Raw genomic sequence first — 18,503 nt, forward strand, 5'->3', positions numbered from 1 at the left:
GTGCAAGTCAGCGTAGAAAAGCCAATTATGGTAATGCACTGCATGTCAATGAAAATACAGCAATCTTTTTGGAGCAGCTACTGCAGGCATCAGTGTTGCAACTCTCCTTCCTGTGAAAATTTGCCCATTGGAAAATGAAGAGGAAGGAGGTGATAGATGTCTTAAAGACTGTTAATAAAATCCCAGGCCAGCCATAAAAAGTGCAAGTCAGCAAAACAATTGTTGTGAATAAAACCCAGGCCAGCCATAAAAAGTGCAAGTCAGCAAAACAATTGGAAGTGCAAAATGCAAACTGTTAAGTTTCCAAATTATCTAGTAATTTAATCTTGAATGATTTATATTCCATCACTGAAATAGCCAGGACCATGTCTTGCATTTCTTAGGGTTTGACTGACAAGAAAGACGATTTATGGTACTAATAAACCTCTTAGCATCCACTACTTTTAAGGAAGCAGATTTGGGGGAAGGGGGGAGGAGGAATCTCAAACTTATCCCTCAGCTCTATTTTAAAAGTTACACAGAGTCATAAGGTCTGCTTTTCTCACCTTCTCTGCAATATTTCATTTTGTTTGGCTATTTTTTCTTTCCAGAATGTGTGATAGTTTAGATGTATGCATATATATTGGAACTTGTTAGGCAGTTGATTTTTAAGCATAATTCCCCCACTATTTGGAAGGGACTATTTACCTCCATGTATTTAAAGTCATCCAAGCAATTTCTGCCCTCCTCTACCTTGAAATCAGCTCAAAGTGAAGCCACCAAAAGTCTGGCCCAACATGTTTTGAAATAAAACATGTTTCTGGATAAATACACAAGTGAAGTTTATGTCTTAAAAATGTGCATTTCTTTTTTTCATTAAGTTACCACATTCCTTATATAAATCCTGGTCTTCATCAACTTAGATAATATAATCTGAGTATGTTTCCTTACCCAAGTTAATGTATTTAGTGAATGTTAGTTCATTTGGCAATGGGCAATTGTGGGCCATCAGCATTGTCTTCTTTGAGCAGAGACAGAATGAATCTAGCATGCAGACTCTTTCCAGTACCAAACTTCAACTTACATGCATCATTGCTTAAAGCTTCATTGGGCTATGCATGTAAATCCATGTGTTATTGTAAATCCATCATACCCTTCTTACATTAGTGCCTTTTAGATTTTTCAATACAAGGATTTTCTCTTAAATAATCACCTTTAAATTTGCCAAGATGAAAAGACACTGAATGACAGTGCAGAGAGCCATCAAATTAGGAAATGGAGTCCTAATCTTTCTTTCCAATGTTTCAGTCCTAATGCCCCATCACTGTTATCACGCGTTGATGTGGGTATTGTTGCACAATGCCAACACTACAACTCTATTGGGTACGGTACCTCAGTTTTCCTTCAGAGAGAGAGAATTTCTACTGTCCTTTCTTGACTACTTTCCACTTCATGCCTACTTGAAGGGACCATATCTATATCATATTTGGCGCCATAATATCCAAGTGCCTGAATGCTCTAATCCAATGTCCATGGTGATTTATGCATACTGGACGGAATGGGGATCTCACCTATTATTAGTGCTCTGCCTGAGATCAATCTTGCACCTAAGATATGGACCTAGGGAACCCATTTGTGGCATGTACAAGATCTCATGCATCTTTAGAGCCACACAGCTCTCAGCTAATAGCTTATGAAACACTGTACCATAGACTCTTGTAAGTCTATAAAAAATACTAAATATGATTAGATGTTGTGATTATCCCCAGAAAAAGGAATAAGGTGTAAAAAAAAAAAATTTTTTTTAAAATTGTACAAAAAACCACAATGGCCTACCACCTCAAATCAAGGCAATTGCAAAACTAGATGTAACTAGCTTTCTCAGTTGAGACCTTGAAAAAGCAAGCAAGTACTCCATGAAAACAGAAAGATTTGAAAGCCTTTGCAAGCTGGAAGTGTTAGGTTATGTGAACTAGTACGCTACTAATATCAGCAAGGAATATTCAAAATGCAAGGATTTTTCTGGGTTATATCTTCTATTGAACCAACTGCATGGTTGACACAGACTTAGACAAGCTTTCAAATTCAAGGCATTCTTCATCGGGTATGAGGAAAAAAATCAAGCAGAGGGATGATTTTTAAAAAGTGGGTGGAGCTTCAAGATTGGAGTGGAGAGAAATTCCCAGAGGTAGCAGACACGCAGTTAGCAAAAGAAGGAGATTGATGGGAGATTAAGACCTATCAAAAATGGGAAGGGTCATTATCACCTGTAGTGTAAAGGAAGAATTTCAGGAATCAGATAGATCACAGTGTGCCATGAAGTCAAAATCAGTATTCAGGCCTTGGCTCCTAGTGTCCAACTGAGGGACTGGGGTGGCACAGGTGCATGGTTAATAACCTAAAAGTTGTAAGTTTGAGGCCATAGCAGAAGTGCTCGTGGTGCAACCCTGTCAATTAATCTGCAAATTTTGCTAAATACCTCATCACAGGGGCATAGGAAAGGAAGCCATCTTATTCATTTTGGTTCCCAAACTCACATTTTAAAGGTAGTTGGTAGAGTTCCCTTTAGTACAAGGATAGTGAGGTCTGAAAGAGAGAGTCTGTATTCGTAGTGATGTTTGTGTCTCTATCCTTCTTTTTTTCTGAGAGTTCATTCTGGTCACTATTTAGCTTCACCCACTTAGCAGAGAATATGGCACTTGAACAGGGAAGGGATCAACGTGATGTCTGATGCTGCAAAGGAAAATGTACATGGGTAACTTGGCTCAAAAAAGTAGCCTTTCAGAGATCAATGGAACTGTTCATATTTGTAATGTTAAGGTCATGCATTTAAGATTAACATTTTGATTGGGTTATTTGCTCCAGATGCTTTTCCAAGGGGGTGGGAAGGGCGGGGGGGATTAAGACCTTAACATCAAACTCTGCCTTCATTTAAACCCTGCAGTGAAAGTCAGATTCCACTCTTTACTAAATGCAGACAACACTATTAGACTGTATTTGAAATCATGGAGATTCCCTGGATATAAAAAGGTAGACCCTTCATGTCAAAGGTAAGCGAGCAACAAAACAGTTTTGCCAAGTTCGATCCTATAAACAAACTCTAATAGTATTATTACCATCGTCACTACTATCATCATCCTGTTAGGAAATATATATATTTTTAAAAAGGCATAATTGTTTGAACTCAGAAACTTAATTAAGACAAGTAATTTCTAGGCACATACAGCAATCACATTTTATCTGCAAACTAATTTAGGGTGCATTAAGATTACATTTAGGAGCTTCCTCAAAAATTAGTAACATTAAATAATATTGTTTATGTGTACGGTGCCACAGGCTTAAAATCACTAAAATCACTCTGAAGGATGTGCCTAGGGATTCATCCTACTGTCCTTGCTCAGGCAAATATTCCATTGTCATAAATGAGTTTTTACCTCAATAGGTTCCCAAGGTCATGACAATACCCATAAGACTCCTCTACCAAATTGAACAACTCTGCATATGTACCTTAGGTTGTGTATGTGACCTATGTCCTGGGTTCCAAACTTAGGAGTTATGAATCATGTGATCTGAAGGTGACTGAAGGATGCTTATGTGGATGTTAGTTCAACTTAACATTTCTGGCATTTCTAAGAGTCTTTAAATAAAATTCTGGAATTCTTAATGTTTCACTTCCAGTAGAAACCATTAAGCACAATGACTTTTTCATACAATTAGCCAGACCTCTCCTGATTACTAAGGAAAGAAGTTCTTGTTAGTTCATACAAATGGTCTAGTAACACTCAAATAACTACTGAGAAGTCCTTCAAATATAGTGCAATCTACAAGATGTCCAACTTTGTAAAGGTAAGAAAGATAAGCCAGTTGATTTCAATTCCTAATTTTATGAGGGAAAGGTGAGGATATGCCACTTGAACTACATGTTTGCGGTTTGTCCTGCCGTTTCCTCATTTACTGGATATATATCATAGCCACTGTGGTTTACCCTCAATGTAACCCCTTCTGTGATGAAAGAAACATCAATCACTCACCATGGTGGGTTTCAGCAATGTAAGTTCATGACACCATAAAATTTGGGAAGTATGGGGAATATATACACTGATAAAATGCCAATACCACTTGCTTAAATTGAGAACTGCATTCAGATCTGGCTTAAACTCAAATTAAGAAATCCATTTTTTAATAGAATAGTTTTCAAACCAAAATGTTTCCAAGAGCTATCAAATCATATGATAAAGACAGCTCTAGCATAGCATAATGCATTAAATATACTTTGTTGTCCCCTAAGAAGATCATTAAAAAAATTACCAAAAAAACCCCCAAAGAAAAATGAAAAATAGAACAGCTTTGCTACAGGCAAAATGAGAAAATGTTAAAAAAAAAAGTTATATATTATTATGTCATGAACATGTACAGAATGAAGTGCAAAGGTAAATAAAAATATCCTGGATGTACTCCCATAATCCAAAAACCTCCAAATTAAAGTATAAAATCTCAACTTTGAGGAAGTTTAAAGAGTTCTGATTTTTGCCTAGCAAAGAATAAATATAATATCTTGTTGTTATGATAAGCTGTGACACTTAAAAGGTGCAAAAAAAAATCATCTTCTCTTTAACCATTCTTTGAAATATGACCTACTACGTCATTTAATTTTTGAAAACCCTAAGGTCATGTAACACACTTTCTCTGTCATTTGTAAGTACATTAACTCAGTGGCCATACGACAGTGAAATTATGATAATGGGCTGCTAAAATGGGTCATGCAGACACTGCGTTTCATGTTAGCTTCAAACAACAGTGAGAATATAGTCCAAATCAAATATGACAGTACAAAAGCACATGGTTTACTTTTCTCAAGGCTTTGCCAGTAACTGGGGGGGGGGGAAGAAGGCATCCACAAATATGAACGTATTAGTTTAATTTCTCACTCACCCACCCTGCCCCCAGGATGTGTTAAAAGAAAATTGTCACACTAAGCCGGCAAACTTTTTAATAAAAGACAAATCATTGTCTAATTCTTTGCAAGGTTTTCTCCACATAATGCAAAGGTTATTGCTAGACAAAGCCTACATTCCAAAAATGAAAACTGCTTCATATAATGAGCCCTAGAACTACACAAACCTACACACACGCAAAAGTTAAATAATTTTCTTCCCTTTTACCACACACCACCATTAGTTTCCATATTTCTGCCTGTGTGTTGAATGACATGGATTGCATTGCTCAAAGCCCAGATAATGAAGTTCACACAAGTATACTTCAACAGAAAAGAAAAAAAATTATAATTTGACATGTTACAGATATAAGAGCCAATATGTTAAATAATTGTTTACTCATTTATTAAAGGAGGGTTAAAGAACGAAATGCTTCTTGTGTTTATGCACATGAAAAAAAGTTCGTGTGTGCTGCAGTTTATGTCAAGCTACAGAATCTCCACAATTTTGGGCTGTCTTGCATAATAAATACAAGCATGGTATAGCAAGGTTTCTTTTACACAAAGCACTAATAATTGGAAGAAAAAGAATATCAAGCAGTATTAAGAGTCTTTCAGAAGACCTCCCAAAAATGAAGCCAGCCACACTGGGCCAAATTCTATACACAGTTACATCTATCCAATTACATGTAAACCACTGATTTTTAGAATATTAATACTTATTAACTACCTGTAATAGAGGCACAATTTTCTATAAAAAGGCTTTTTTGCTTTCTTTGTCTTTTTTGTACAATTTGAAAACTGTCAGTCTAATAGTTCCTGAGAGAACTTAAGGCTGCAAGGTTGATGAACACAAAAGCATAGAAACACCATCCGCATGCAAAAGTTAACTGAATAGCACAGATAATTGCTTAGATAATGATTTTGATAGAAGCCTACTGAAAGCTCCTATAGTAAGTATATCTTATCATACATGTTATGTATATGCTACACATCTTGTACATATATGCATATATATACATGCAGTAAAGGAGAAGATTTGGACCAGCAATATTCAAAATGTTCTTTTCATAAACAGAATAAACAGACATGGAGTTAATTAAAAAAGGGGGATGGGCAATCTAGATTGCTAGGACCACATGTGTTTTTAAGTCCAGCAAGTCTGTCATACAGGGGGAGAAAAACAAGTTACCTAATTTATGTAAGGGCTGTCCGTTATGTACACAATAATGCAGCATTTCATAGGAAGACAAGCAAGTAACAATCAGAGAAGTGGTTCTTGGGGAAGATCACACTGACCAGCTCCAGCTTGTGAGTTTCCTGAGACTTATGCAGCTTGACTGACAATGGGATTTAATGTAGCCTAACTATACTAGCCTTGAGCATAGATGCAATTATAACAGTAAGACATATAGAGTTTAGTGTATTCGAATGTATCCGACTGTTGCAAGCATCAGTGGTGTAATCAGCAAATGTTCCCTCCTTCATCCTCCCTTTTTTCCCCCCTACCTGAAAAATCAGATCATGAGAACCTTCCAGTTTTAAGAACTTGAGAAAAGGTCATTTTGTTTTCCTCAATACCATAAAAATGGCATATCTAAATTTGACATGCATATGCAAATCAGCACAGAAAAAAACACCCTGATTTTCCTTCACACTGGATTACTGTATCTGTATGAAATGTTGATACAAACACCATGACTAATAAAAAACAGCATCTCTGTGGTTTAATTGGCAGGATGGAAGTAATAAATGTAGCAGTACTGGACAAGGTTATTGTCTCATGGCATACAATAACTAAAATGTATAATTTTACCCTTAACACAACTTACATGCAATTTAAGTTGTGTTTTTAGAGTTAGTTCTATAATTTACATAAACAAAGAAGCTTTACAAATATTTTACAGTAATACAGAAGCCTGTACTGACTACAGATATCTGGTCAATAATCTCAATATGTATAATAAAAAACAAAAGGACATAATTATACTGAGAGAACAGAAAGGTGGCCACTAGCTATCACGTTTGTGTAGATTTAAAGTATCATAATAGAAAATATGTCACTTTATACTTTGAAACACGTTCTTTTTTAGCTTCAGTTAATTATTTCAATTTTTTGCATATAAATATATTTGTAGCCCCAAACAAATAAGTCTGTAATTTGAATATGCACCCAATTCACTGTTTTAAAATGTAGAATACTTAAATACTAATAAAGAAGTGTTTGTACAAAGTTTAGATGCCCCAACTTTCGCTATAGTAAATCCAGAGTAGACTTTTGATAGTACTGTATACACAAACCCATACACACCCAGAACACACACACACACACAGAAAGATTTGTGTATACACACAGAAGTACTTGCAAATGAAATGCATAGTCTTAATTACTATAATGGGAATGACAGAGTGCTAAATCAGCCTCTGCAGGTATGCTCAAATGTACTGTTCTTAATCCAGACAAGGTTCTTTGGATCACATCTTTAGATAGCCAGGGATTGTTAATGCTAAAGCAACAAAAAATATACCCTAATCTATAGCTAACATTTTTAATTTGTCACTTTCAGGGTAGATATCTCTTCGTGGCCTAGAGGTCTAGAAATTTTATATTGCTAGCACAAAAGCTACTTAAGTACCTGACCACTTAAGGTCCCATATTTTAAAATTCATGGCAGAAGCAAAGTAAATTTTACTAAAGATTATTATATAATCAATAATTTTTCAAAACTTTTTTCATGGAAGTTATGATGTTATTTCAAGCAACTACTTATTACTATGTTATAAAGCACATTCCTCCACTGCATGCTGTTCAGGATCATGAAACCTTGGCAGTACTATACAGTTCCTTTTGATATACAGCTAAAAGAAACCTAGAATGGGATGGTAATAAAAAGGATTCATCATGTAAAAATTGTTTAACCATCACTGTGGGCATTAAATGATGGGTAAATGTTTGGAGAAACTCCTGCAAAACAGCAGCAAGTCCAATTCTTTTTCCCCTGTTTGATTGATACAACCAGGAATTCATTTAAATGGTCCTTTAGTGAGCTGTCACCAAACTGAAGCCCATTTACAGAAGGTTAGCTAATTAATGAACTCTTGATTGAAGATTAATTTGGCAATGCTTTTTAATTTTCGCCTTAAAACCATGACAAACACTGATGTATTTTAATTAGAGCAGCAAATATAGTTGGGTGCTTTATATACATCTTTAATATTGTAAACAGATCACATCTATTCATTGGTAAATAGATAATAGTGTTTAATTATCTGGAAATTAACAAAAGACTAACAAAATGTCCTTATTTTAGATATGCATAAATAATATATATCCATACAATTAAACAAAATGTTTTATCTAAGATTGTATAGGCCACCACTGCACATCCAAAATCTCTTTGTAACACATAGCATTAATAAAAACTAATTAGTGTCAATTAAAAAGAGAAGTGGCACATGAGGTGTTGGACTCTATAGTTGTACCCTATATACAAATATAAATTTAGCAAATTATAGTATATCTAGCTATTGGTAACATAAAAATTATTCTGTGTTCATGCAAACTGATTTCGCTTTACAATGATCAGTATTTATTTGAGAAATTCCTGGTATGGGGAAGCCACAGAGATATCTTGAAATGGTAGACCAAAGTAAATAGCATGTATAATACATTTGGCAAATAATAATGTAAAACAAAGAAAAGTATAAGCAGGAATCATTTTGGGGATAACACAAATCATTAGGAGGACAAGGAGGGAAGGGGTAAAATTACCCTGGTTTTCCTTCTCACATCCCCTTACAAATAAAGATTACTGATCACGGACATACCAAGTAATAAACGTTAACAAATTCAACTACTGTTTCAGATGCTATTCAAATGCATTATTTTAGCTGTTTACCCTTTACATAAACTTTGTTTTTCATGTTTCAGAACAGGTACCCTTCCATAGCTTGTATATGTACCTCCCCCCGTTTTGCTAGCCACAAAAAGGAGACATAATGTTGGAAACTAACGTGAAAACAGCAATGATCTCTAAACTGTATTTTTCTGTGTTTGTTTGTTTTAAGGACAGGAAAACAGAATAGCATTTAAGATGCTTATAATAACCATGCTCACAAATAACCCAATCAATAGTTTATGGTTTTTTCAGAAATCATTTTCAGCTAACTTGTCTCCCAGCACTGGAGACACAGAGTGCTTTCATCTGTTTGAGATCTGGCCTTTAATTGCTAAAAATTAACATTAAAATGCTATAATGCTACCAAAAATGTCTTAGCTATCATTTCATGCCTTTTATTTCATTTTAAACACTGTTATAAATTAATGACAAAATATTCATCGATAACAGCAAAGATAATCCTGGAAATTAATTCAGCCTAAGAAGGTCTCACTTCCCTACTGATTATGTAGTCAGTGCTTAGTTAGGCAGGTGAAAGGTTTTGAATCAAACCAGCGTATTATTTGCTTGAGCTAAGGAAACAGTACATGCATGCAGTACTATATGAGGCAATATGTCTTATTTTTGGATAGGTGCACCTGTTTTTCTTTAAAAAAAAACTATTACTAGAGATGAGCTTTAATTCAGAAGAGGTTTAGATATGAAGATTTCATTTATTCTCATCTCTCTTTACTTTTGGCCTTCCTGCAAGTGATGTACCTGGGAGCCTTGTTCACTGTACAAAACAACATTCAGCAGAACAAGGGATACTAAACTTTTTCATAGTGAGGAACATATCTTAATAGGGGGAGAGGCCCTCAGCACACAATCTCTTCTGTATGCAACTACACTGCCCTTTCTCTGGCTGTACAGCATCTCTGTGAAAATGACAGGAATTGTGTATAATGAAAAGCAGTATTATGAAGGTATGTAATGTGAGGTCATCTGTTTTTTCCCCATGGCTTACTAGCTGCAGATAAGTAGGAGAAACAACACCATAAAGTGACCGGTCTGTTGTCCAGAGACCAACAAGTGTTCTGAGGACCACCATACTAATGAAAGAGAAAAATTATACTCACAGCAAATAACATCTATAAGATGCTATATATGCTTTAACAAAAAGAAAATGGGTACTCTGGTCAAATTCTGCTCTCAGTCACAGTGGAAGTCCATGGATTGTCCTAGGCTTCCAGGATCCAGAATTTGATCCATTAGATACATCTCTTTTCTTTATCCCATCTGTTATTCCTTTAAATAGGCTGAAAAGGCCCAGATTATATAAAATCAATGAATAACAGACAATAATGTAAGAACAATGCCACACTAATGTTTTAAGAAAGGATTTCATCACAAGCACCTGTTCTTGAAAAAAATATTTACATCTTTGTTCTAAGAAATGTTAGAGTTGGTCATTTTTCTTTTCATTTCAGTTGGGTTGGAGTAGGGAGAGCTGAATGACTAGAAAATGATTTTTCTGTATTGTCTTGTATGTTTTTAGATAGGTCCCATACAGTCTCAATCTAGAAGTTCAATCTAGTTGTCTATGTAATCCTCAGTGAAGAACACAAACCACATCTGAACACCTGTACATGTCTGCAGTGTAACCCCCCAAGACTGGAAAAGCCCAGCTGTTCACTTAATTTAACCCATGTGAACACAGACCAGGAGTGAGCTGTTCTCCAGTCCCTGATGCATTGCAGGGAAAGTGGAATAAGTAATTTGGGGTAGGGGGAGAGGCAAGCAGGAGTGGGAATGACCAGAAGACCTATGGGGGAGGCTGTCAGGGCTCGGGTGGGTTGGGGTGGGGTGGGGAGGAGGATCAGGAATGGGGGATGCTGGTGGGTCTGCCAGGTGAGTTGTCTGTCCAAGGGGGAGGGAGAGGGATTGAGGGAGAGGGGCTACCAATAGCCCAGTCAGATTTGGTGGGTAGGAAGAGCAGCCTGGGGTGAGTAGCTGAGCTTTCCTAGCCTCAGGACTGCACTCCAAACACCTACAGGCATTTGATAGATCAGCTTAATCTGTTCCTAAATCTAACTTAGTTCAACTCCTCAGCTAGGGACAGAAGTTAAACATAAACTGGTTTAAGTGATTAGAAACTGGTTTAAACCTATAACAGAACAAAAGTTCAGTGTACATAAATCAATGTCAAAGTGGCTGAAAATGATTTAAGATAAACCTGGCTGAATGGAGTATCAGACTAAATTGATTTAGGTCAAACCGGTGTATGGAATTTCTGTCCCAGACCCCTTCCAGGTTCAAGTTAAATCATAGTCCCCCAGCATCCCAGAATGCTTTCCAGCCCTGAGCTGGGCTGGGCTGGGCTGGGCTGTGCTTCCTGCTCCAGCAGAGAAGGGTTGAAGGGGGGAGGGAGGAGGCAGGGACTGCCCCCTGCTCCATCCCAGGCAAACCCTGGCTGGGGTCTGGGGCCAGGGTGGGGAGTTAAACCCTGAGTACAGAGTTGCCCTGCCCTGCCCTGCCCACCCCTCCCCTGCTAAAAACTTACTTCTGGCTGTGGCTGTGGACTACAAATCCCAGATGCACCTGGAAGCAGGAAGAGGAAGTGATAAGCAACCCTGCAGAGTCCTGCTACTGTGATTCTGGACTGCAAATCCCAGAGACCTTGGGGACAGCAGGAAGAGAAAGCAAAACACACAGCTCATGCTGGATACATGCCAGAGAGCTCTAGGACCCCTTGGCTTCTGACCTGAGCCACTGCAAGCATGTGGCTGCATTTCCTGAATCAAAAGTGAATGTTTGTCCAGTTGTTTCTCAGTTTCATCTCTGCAGTTTAGACTAACCTGCAAAGACTGAATCAATTCAGACTTCAGCTTTTTAACTGTCTGTACTTAGCCCTCAGGTAAAATAGTTTAGATGGAACCCACCATTTTTTTTGCCAGATTTAACCTCCCTAAAAGTCTGCACAGATGGACATTTAGATCAACCTAACCCTAGTTAAATTGATCTAAGTATAAAATGCCTGTACCTACCCATTGCCAGTTTAAGAAAATAGCTGCTTGAAAATTATAAATAACTAAGAAAAGTGCATCATGCATGTACAGAATATTATTTTCTTTTACAATAAAAGAACACATTGAGGTCCTGATCCAAAGCACTCAAAGTCAATGGATCTTTTATCATTAACATACACGGGATTTGTAGTAGACCTAGAGTGCTATGATTCAGGCACATAATCCTGTTTAGTCTGCACTAATGACTGAGTGACAGTGCAAGTTACCAAATTTTGTTAAAAAGCAAGTACATCAGGAAACATAATTAAAAAGGAAAAAATCACAAAATGACCTGATTCATTTCACTGGTGTAGTTTTGTTTTAATTATTTATGTTGCATAAATGTACATATAATACTGTATGGAAATCTTAGAACTTATTCCTGGTATGTAATGAGTACCTTCTGCAAAATGCTGCATGGCCTCATTGGCACTGAGGGTAAATCATTGGAAGCTGAGGCCTCGTAGGAGGTGTTGAGCAAATCACAGGAGCAGGTCCTTATTCACTGTGTCACCCTGCTGTTAAATCTTTGCTAAAATGTAAGGCAAGGCCTACAGGTTTTTTGTAAAGATTATCAAGTTTGTGGACTTGCAAAATAGGAATTTGTGAGATTTTACTGCTTTCCAATTACTGTGTGCATATTTATTTAAATGGGGAACCCCATACTTACATGTAAACATTAAAATACACCTGTCATACAGTTACAGGGTATAATAATAATGATACTTAGCACTCATATAGAAAATTAATTGCAAAAACTAGGTTAATACTATGCCATTCATATAGGCACAGTTAGAGAAAATAATGCACATGCATGTGAAAACTGATTTGGAGCTCTTGAAGGAAACAATTCTAAATTTCCTGACTTTTGTTCATGTGGAATCTGATAGTACTGTTCTAAAATATTTTCTTGGGTTTATATTAGAAATAACAAACAATGGGGTGTGCAGTTGTAACAGTTATAACCTACACACCCTTCATGTATAGTGAAATATGAGGCAGAAGGTCAAGTGCCTTTAACAACTGGAAAACCTTGGATATCTAATAAAACCCACTTCTTGTCTCCAAATGCAGGGCTGCTTTTACAAACAAAATAACTATATATTTTTTACAGCTTGCTACTGAGTCAGACTCTTGTCTATACTCTATACTAGATTCGGGCAGGGCCAGCTGTTTTTCAGTCAGGTTCCTAAGTCTATCGTGTCTCATATATTAATATAATATAGAGAGAATTTCTTCACATATCAGAAATCTGGTTACCACTAACAATTTAGACCCTCTTTTCCTAACTGGAATCATTGGTTAAGAATATAAATATGTAATTTCAGGGTATAAGTTCCCAGTCAATGAGGTTCTTAAGTATGTGCCTAATTTTAAACATGTGAGTAATTCTATTGACATAGCGCAGAAAGGCATATCCTTAAGTACCCTGACAAAATGGAGTCACAGTATTCTCTTGACAAGTGTACATAATTGTCAATGGATGCTCGGTACATTCATTAGACCGAACACAGAATTGAGTTGGTACTTGCAGACTGAGGGCCCAACTCCTCAATTCTTACTCTCATTGGCTATGTACAGACAGTCAAAAACCCAGAGGCTGAACCAATTCAATCTTTGTAGGTTAGTCTAGGCTGCATAGATTGAACTCATAAGCAAGTGAACAGACAATCACTTTTCATTTGAGAAATTCAGCCACATGCCTGCAGTAGCCCAGGCCAGAAGCCAGGGGGGTGCTAGAGCATGCCTCTCTGCTAGAGCAGAGAGCTTAGGCCCAGGCTAGCCTGCCCACCCTGTGAGGACTGTCTTGTGGGGGAGGTGCAAAGTATCCTGGGATGCTGGGAGACTATGAGTTAACTTGAATCTGGAGGGGATCTGGGACAGAAGGTCTATAAACTGATTTCACCTAAATCAATTAAATCTGATACTACATCTATCCAGGTTTATCTTAAACTGGTTTCAGCCATTTTGGCTAGAGACAGACATTACACATAAACCAGTTTAAGTGATCAAAAACTGGTTTAAATCTGTAACAGAACAAATGTTCAGTGCACATAAACCAGTTTGAAAATGGCTGAGACTGGTTTGAGATAAACCTGGTTGAGTATATTATCAGACTTAACTGATTTGGGTCAAACTGATTTATACAATGTCTGTCCCAGACCCCTTGCTAGTTTATGTTAAATCAGAGTCCCCCAGCATCCCAGCATGCTCTCTGGGCTGGGCAGGGCTCTCTGTTCCACACCAGGGCTGGCCCCTAGCCTCTGCTCCCTGGCTGCAGCTTCGGCAAAGACTGCAGGCATCTGCCTTGCTTCTGCTCCACCCCATCCCCTCTAAGCAGGGATTCCCCATTCCCCTCTGCCTTACGCAGACACACAGCATTAGCTAGCTGACCATATGATGACTACGGTCTGTGCTGTGGCAGACAGGACAAAGGAAGAATCAACAGGTAGTTGGTAATGCCCTTCTGTTGTTTTCTTAATGGGATGATAAACACTGAGTTAGGGGTGATAAACACTGTGTTATCAATTCCTTGCTGGGCTGGTCAGGAGCGGGGTAGGGGGGAACCCCTACCTAATCAGAGCATCCTTCCAGGGCCTGACCATGCCCCCCTCATCTCAGCACTGTTGAAGGGAAGGGAGGGCTGCTCTAGCATCCCTTGGCTTCTAGCAGGCCTGTGCCTGTATTTTTTCAGTCCAGAGGGGATATCTTTTTGGTTACAAACTGGTTTAGCCTAGCCAGGTTAGACTAACCTGCAAAGATTGAATCAATTCAGCCTTTTTTAATGTCCATCCCTAGCCTTTGAAAGCGGCTTATGCGCGCTATTGTGTTATAGATTTGAACCAGTTCCCAATCACTTAAACTGATTTACATCTAACTCTGTCCCTAGCCATTGCCTGATAAGGTTCATACATGAGTGAGGTTTAGTACGCATTAAGTATAATAACATGTAATTGGCTGAATACCCTCTTTTGACACTGTTTCCAAGTACAATATGGAATATGCTTTCAAAAAGCTACGTGTTTTGAATTGCATCACAAATAGTATCTGTCGTATGTATATTTTCTCCAACTGTTAAATTTTTCTTGCTTTCCGGAGCAGATAGTCATCTAGTTTCTGCTGGCTTGAAAATAAAAAAATATAAGCTTGAAAATAAAAAAAAACCACTCTCTAATAATCATTTTATTTTTTTTGTTTACATTACAGCATTGGTTGTTTGTTTGGAGGGGACTGGGTTTGGTTGCTTGTCTGAGGGGTTTCTAAGTATAGGGTTACCATAGGTCCAGATTTGTCCTTTTTTGTCCCCGTGTCCTCCATCCAGGCAGGTTTTTAAAATGCAAGCAAAAGCCTCTGCTTTTCTCCAGTACTTGTGACTTGGTTGCTTGGAACTGAGGGCAGCAGGGAAAGATGATTGGCTGTTAGGGGTACTTGCAGGTAAAAGAGACAGAGGCAGGGGAGCACAGAGGTCAGGAGTGAGGGGCACCAGCAGGGCTGGGGATGTAGGAGGCTGTGGGTCCAGTGTGTAGGGCACCAGCAGGGCTGGGGGGGCAGGGGGGTGTGGATTGGGAGTGAGGGGCACCAGCAGGGCTGGGAGGGAGGCAGGGGTTGCGGATCAGGATTGAGGGGCAAGGGAGGGTGGCAGGTGACTGTGGGTTGGGTGTGCAGGGCACTGGCAGCGCCAGGGGGCTTTGGGTCGGGAGTGAGGGGGACCAACAGGGGGGCAGGGTACTGCTTTTTGGGAGTGAGGTGCAGTGGCAGGGCTGGGGTCAGTGGATTGGGAGTGAGGGGCAGCAGCAGGGCTGGGGGTGCTGTGGCTTGTCAGTGAGGGGCAACAGAATAGGCAGCGGCAGGGCACTGGCATGTCACTGCCTCCCTGCCATCATATTACCCCTCCCCTCCCCGCTCCCCTCCACCCACAGGTGTCCTCTTTTTTAGACCTGGAAATAAAGTAACCCTAGGAGTGAAGGGCAGAGGCAGGGCATGGGCATATCACCATCCCCCTCCACCCCACACACAATCATATACCCTCTTCCCCTCTCTTCCCCCTCCCCCCTGCCCTCCCTCCACCTACAGGTGTCCTCTTTTTTTGATACTGGAATTATAGTACCCTACCTAAGTACAGCTGAAATTAAAAAGCACTTTCTATTTATTCCCATGTGGGTATACCAGTGTCATAACCATCACCACAGGGCTGGCAGTACTACTAGCTAGTTTATTACCAGTGTTTGAATCAATAAAGAAGAACGTTGTTCATGTGCCCTAAAATATTATAACACATTGAAAAACCTCCCATTATCTTCTGCAAAGGACACCAACATGCACTTCCTTTTATTCCAAAGGAGGTATTATCTCCTACTGTTAATCTTTATTTTCACAGATGCTAAGAGAAAGAGATAGCATTTGAAGTATTCCATTATAGTCCTAACCAGAGAAAGGTTAATCTGAGGGATGGAGAATGTTGGAGTCAAGGATTTTATTTCTTTTGCCTCTTTTTGTCAGCTGGAGTCAATATTTTATTTCTTTTACTATTTGCCTACTTCCAAACAACATACTTGTCTATATTTCTGTTATTGATCATTCTAATTCTAATTCATTCATTCTAAACACACATGTATTTTTAAAATACATATATAATGGTGTTGGTATGACAGAATGCAGAATGGTCATTCACTGTTTGGGCAATCCTAAGATTTTGCTATCTTCAGTACTCTACATCAGACCATTTCATAATGATAGGGACAGGTACGGAAACCATTGTTAATATCCATTTAATATATCAGTTTTGTAACTGTGGATTTTTTTTTTCGATATGGAAATGAAAAACAGGGAAGTGGTAGAGAGGACAGTTTTCAAGGTTCATACCATCAAATTTTGGTCCTAAAAGTGCATGGCAAATGTTGCATTAAGAACAGCAATGTATTCAGCCTTGTGTGCACTGGCTGTTCTTACTGAGTAAAGAGCATGCCTTTAGGTGTCCCCTGAATGTCTTGATGGTTGATGCTACAACATAAGGATGATTAAAAAACCACACATCCTACCAAAATACCGCAGTCTCCAACTTGGAATAAATTCCCCTTTCTCTAGCTGCAACATTTTTGAGCAGGACTTTAGCACTCTATTATTGTGAATGTTTTTTGGCCCAAGGCAAAAAATATTGACAAAGTTCCACCTCCAAGACAGTTATTGTCTCTCTATACTTGATAGCAGCCTTCAGAAGTTCACCTGCCAGTATTAAATCCTTGGTTTGGGTGAGGGAAGTAAAAATTTGCTAGCATCCCAAGCTATTTTACTGTAGCAGCAGCTACAGCAGCAAATCAAATTGTTCTTTCAATTAAACCAGTTCAGTGCCTTAGGGAAGAAAGATCTAGTCTTCCCTTGTCCAAAAAAACAAACAACCCCCCCCCCCTACAGTTTATGCTAAGTCTGAAGTTTTTACTACAACTGAAGAGAAAGGGCTTGGGTATTCTTATTTCAGTGATCAATAATCCACATCACAAAATAAAAACCACTTTAGGACATTTAAGTATAGCTAACAGTGTTTGTTACATAAAAGGTCTGCTGACTGTCAAGTGAGTTAGGCCCCAATGTCTTTCAGGTGGCAAGTAATGGGTTTGAACCATCCCTCTGTTGCTCTGTTGAAAGGCACCTCAAATGATTCTCCAAAAAACTAGCAACGCATTCAAACAAATCAGAGAACAGGATCATACAGCATGTAATGATAATGGCCTAGATTTAGAAAGGCCAAAAAGCACACTTGAAGGTGTGCTGAAGTGTCTGGCTATAAAATAGTGACTGCAAATAAACTGGAAGCCAGGGCTTCTGAGTGGAAAGAGAAAACTGTTTTTAGAGAGCAAATGCCTTCCTTTTCTTATAGTATTTAACTTCAAAAATAATGTACATAGTTTTGATTGAACCCGGGGTCCTCCCATAGCCGATCGCCGAGCTGGAGAGGATACGGTGGGGAGTCCCCTGAGTGCTTGGCAGTGTACCCAGAAGTGGACTGGAAGTGCTTCCGGTCCACTTCCATGTCTGCCACTGAGCATGCTAGGGGTCCCCGTGTGCTCCTGTGGGATGCTCCATCTGCCCCACCATCGCAGCATTCACGAGCCACACCTGGTACCTCGAGGTATTAAAACATTTAAAGCTGTGTCTATAGCCAAACCGCTGATTTTCCGAATCAGAATCAAATCTTCATATTCAGATTTGGCTGAAGTGAATCAGGATAGTCATCTGAATCAACTAATTGAATCTCTGTCCCCCAACTTAGGCTGAATCCGAATCCAAATCGAATACAGCCCGCTTCATACACCCCTTCTAGTGGGTACTCTGTCCAGGTTAGAGCTGGAGTTACTGAAGAGGCTCTAGAGAAGCATGCATTCTTCATGAAAAAGTAAAGAATGTCAAGTACCAGAATTTCACTAACTAATCACTGAGATAGCAAAGTCTTTCCCCAATGCTGTGAAAAGAAAACTGTTAAATGCTGTAGTCCTAAACTGATGATATGCATCTGAAAAGAAATTTTAACTGCCAGCATCCTTGTGTAACTGTTTCTGGAAGTTACTGTAGAAAGGGATATAAAGGCAGTTGTAAGTTGAGCCCCTTTTCCACCATCCCCCCCGCCCCCCCCCCCCCCCCCCCCCCCAC

The 18,503-nt window shown here is 38.8% G+C and overlaps 1 protein-coding gene across 7 annotated transcripts in view; it reads right to left on the minus strand.

Moving 5' to 3' along the window:
• The window catches only part of TSHZ1 (teashirt zinc finger homeobox 1), a 68,436-nt gene that overhangs the window by 12,680 nt on the left and 37,253 nt on the right, over positions 1–18,503 (minus strand). For 3 of the 7 annotated variants that reach the window (XM_025209692.1, XM_025209693.1, XM_025209694.1), the window contains one exon: positions 2,517–2,712. The exons of the other annotated variants lie outside the window; for them this stretch is intronic. The gene's annotated coding sequence lies outside the window, so the exon portion shown is untranslated. The remainder of the gene's footprint in view (positions 1–2,516; positions 2,713–18,503) is intronic. 7 annotated transcript variants of the gene reach the window in all.

The sequence above is a fragment of the Alligator sinensis genome, unplaced genomic scaffold, assembly GCF_000455745.1.
Source record: "Alligator sinensis unplaced genomic scaffold, ASM45574v1 scaffold129_1, whole genome shotgun sequence".
NCBI classification, from domain to species: domain Eukaryota; kingdom Metazoa; phylum Chordata; order Crocodylia; family Alligatoridae; genus Alligator; species Alligator sinensis.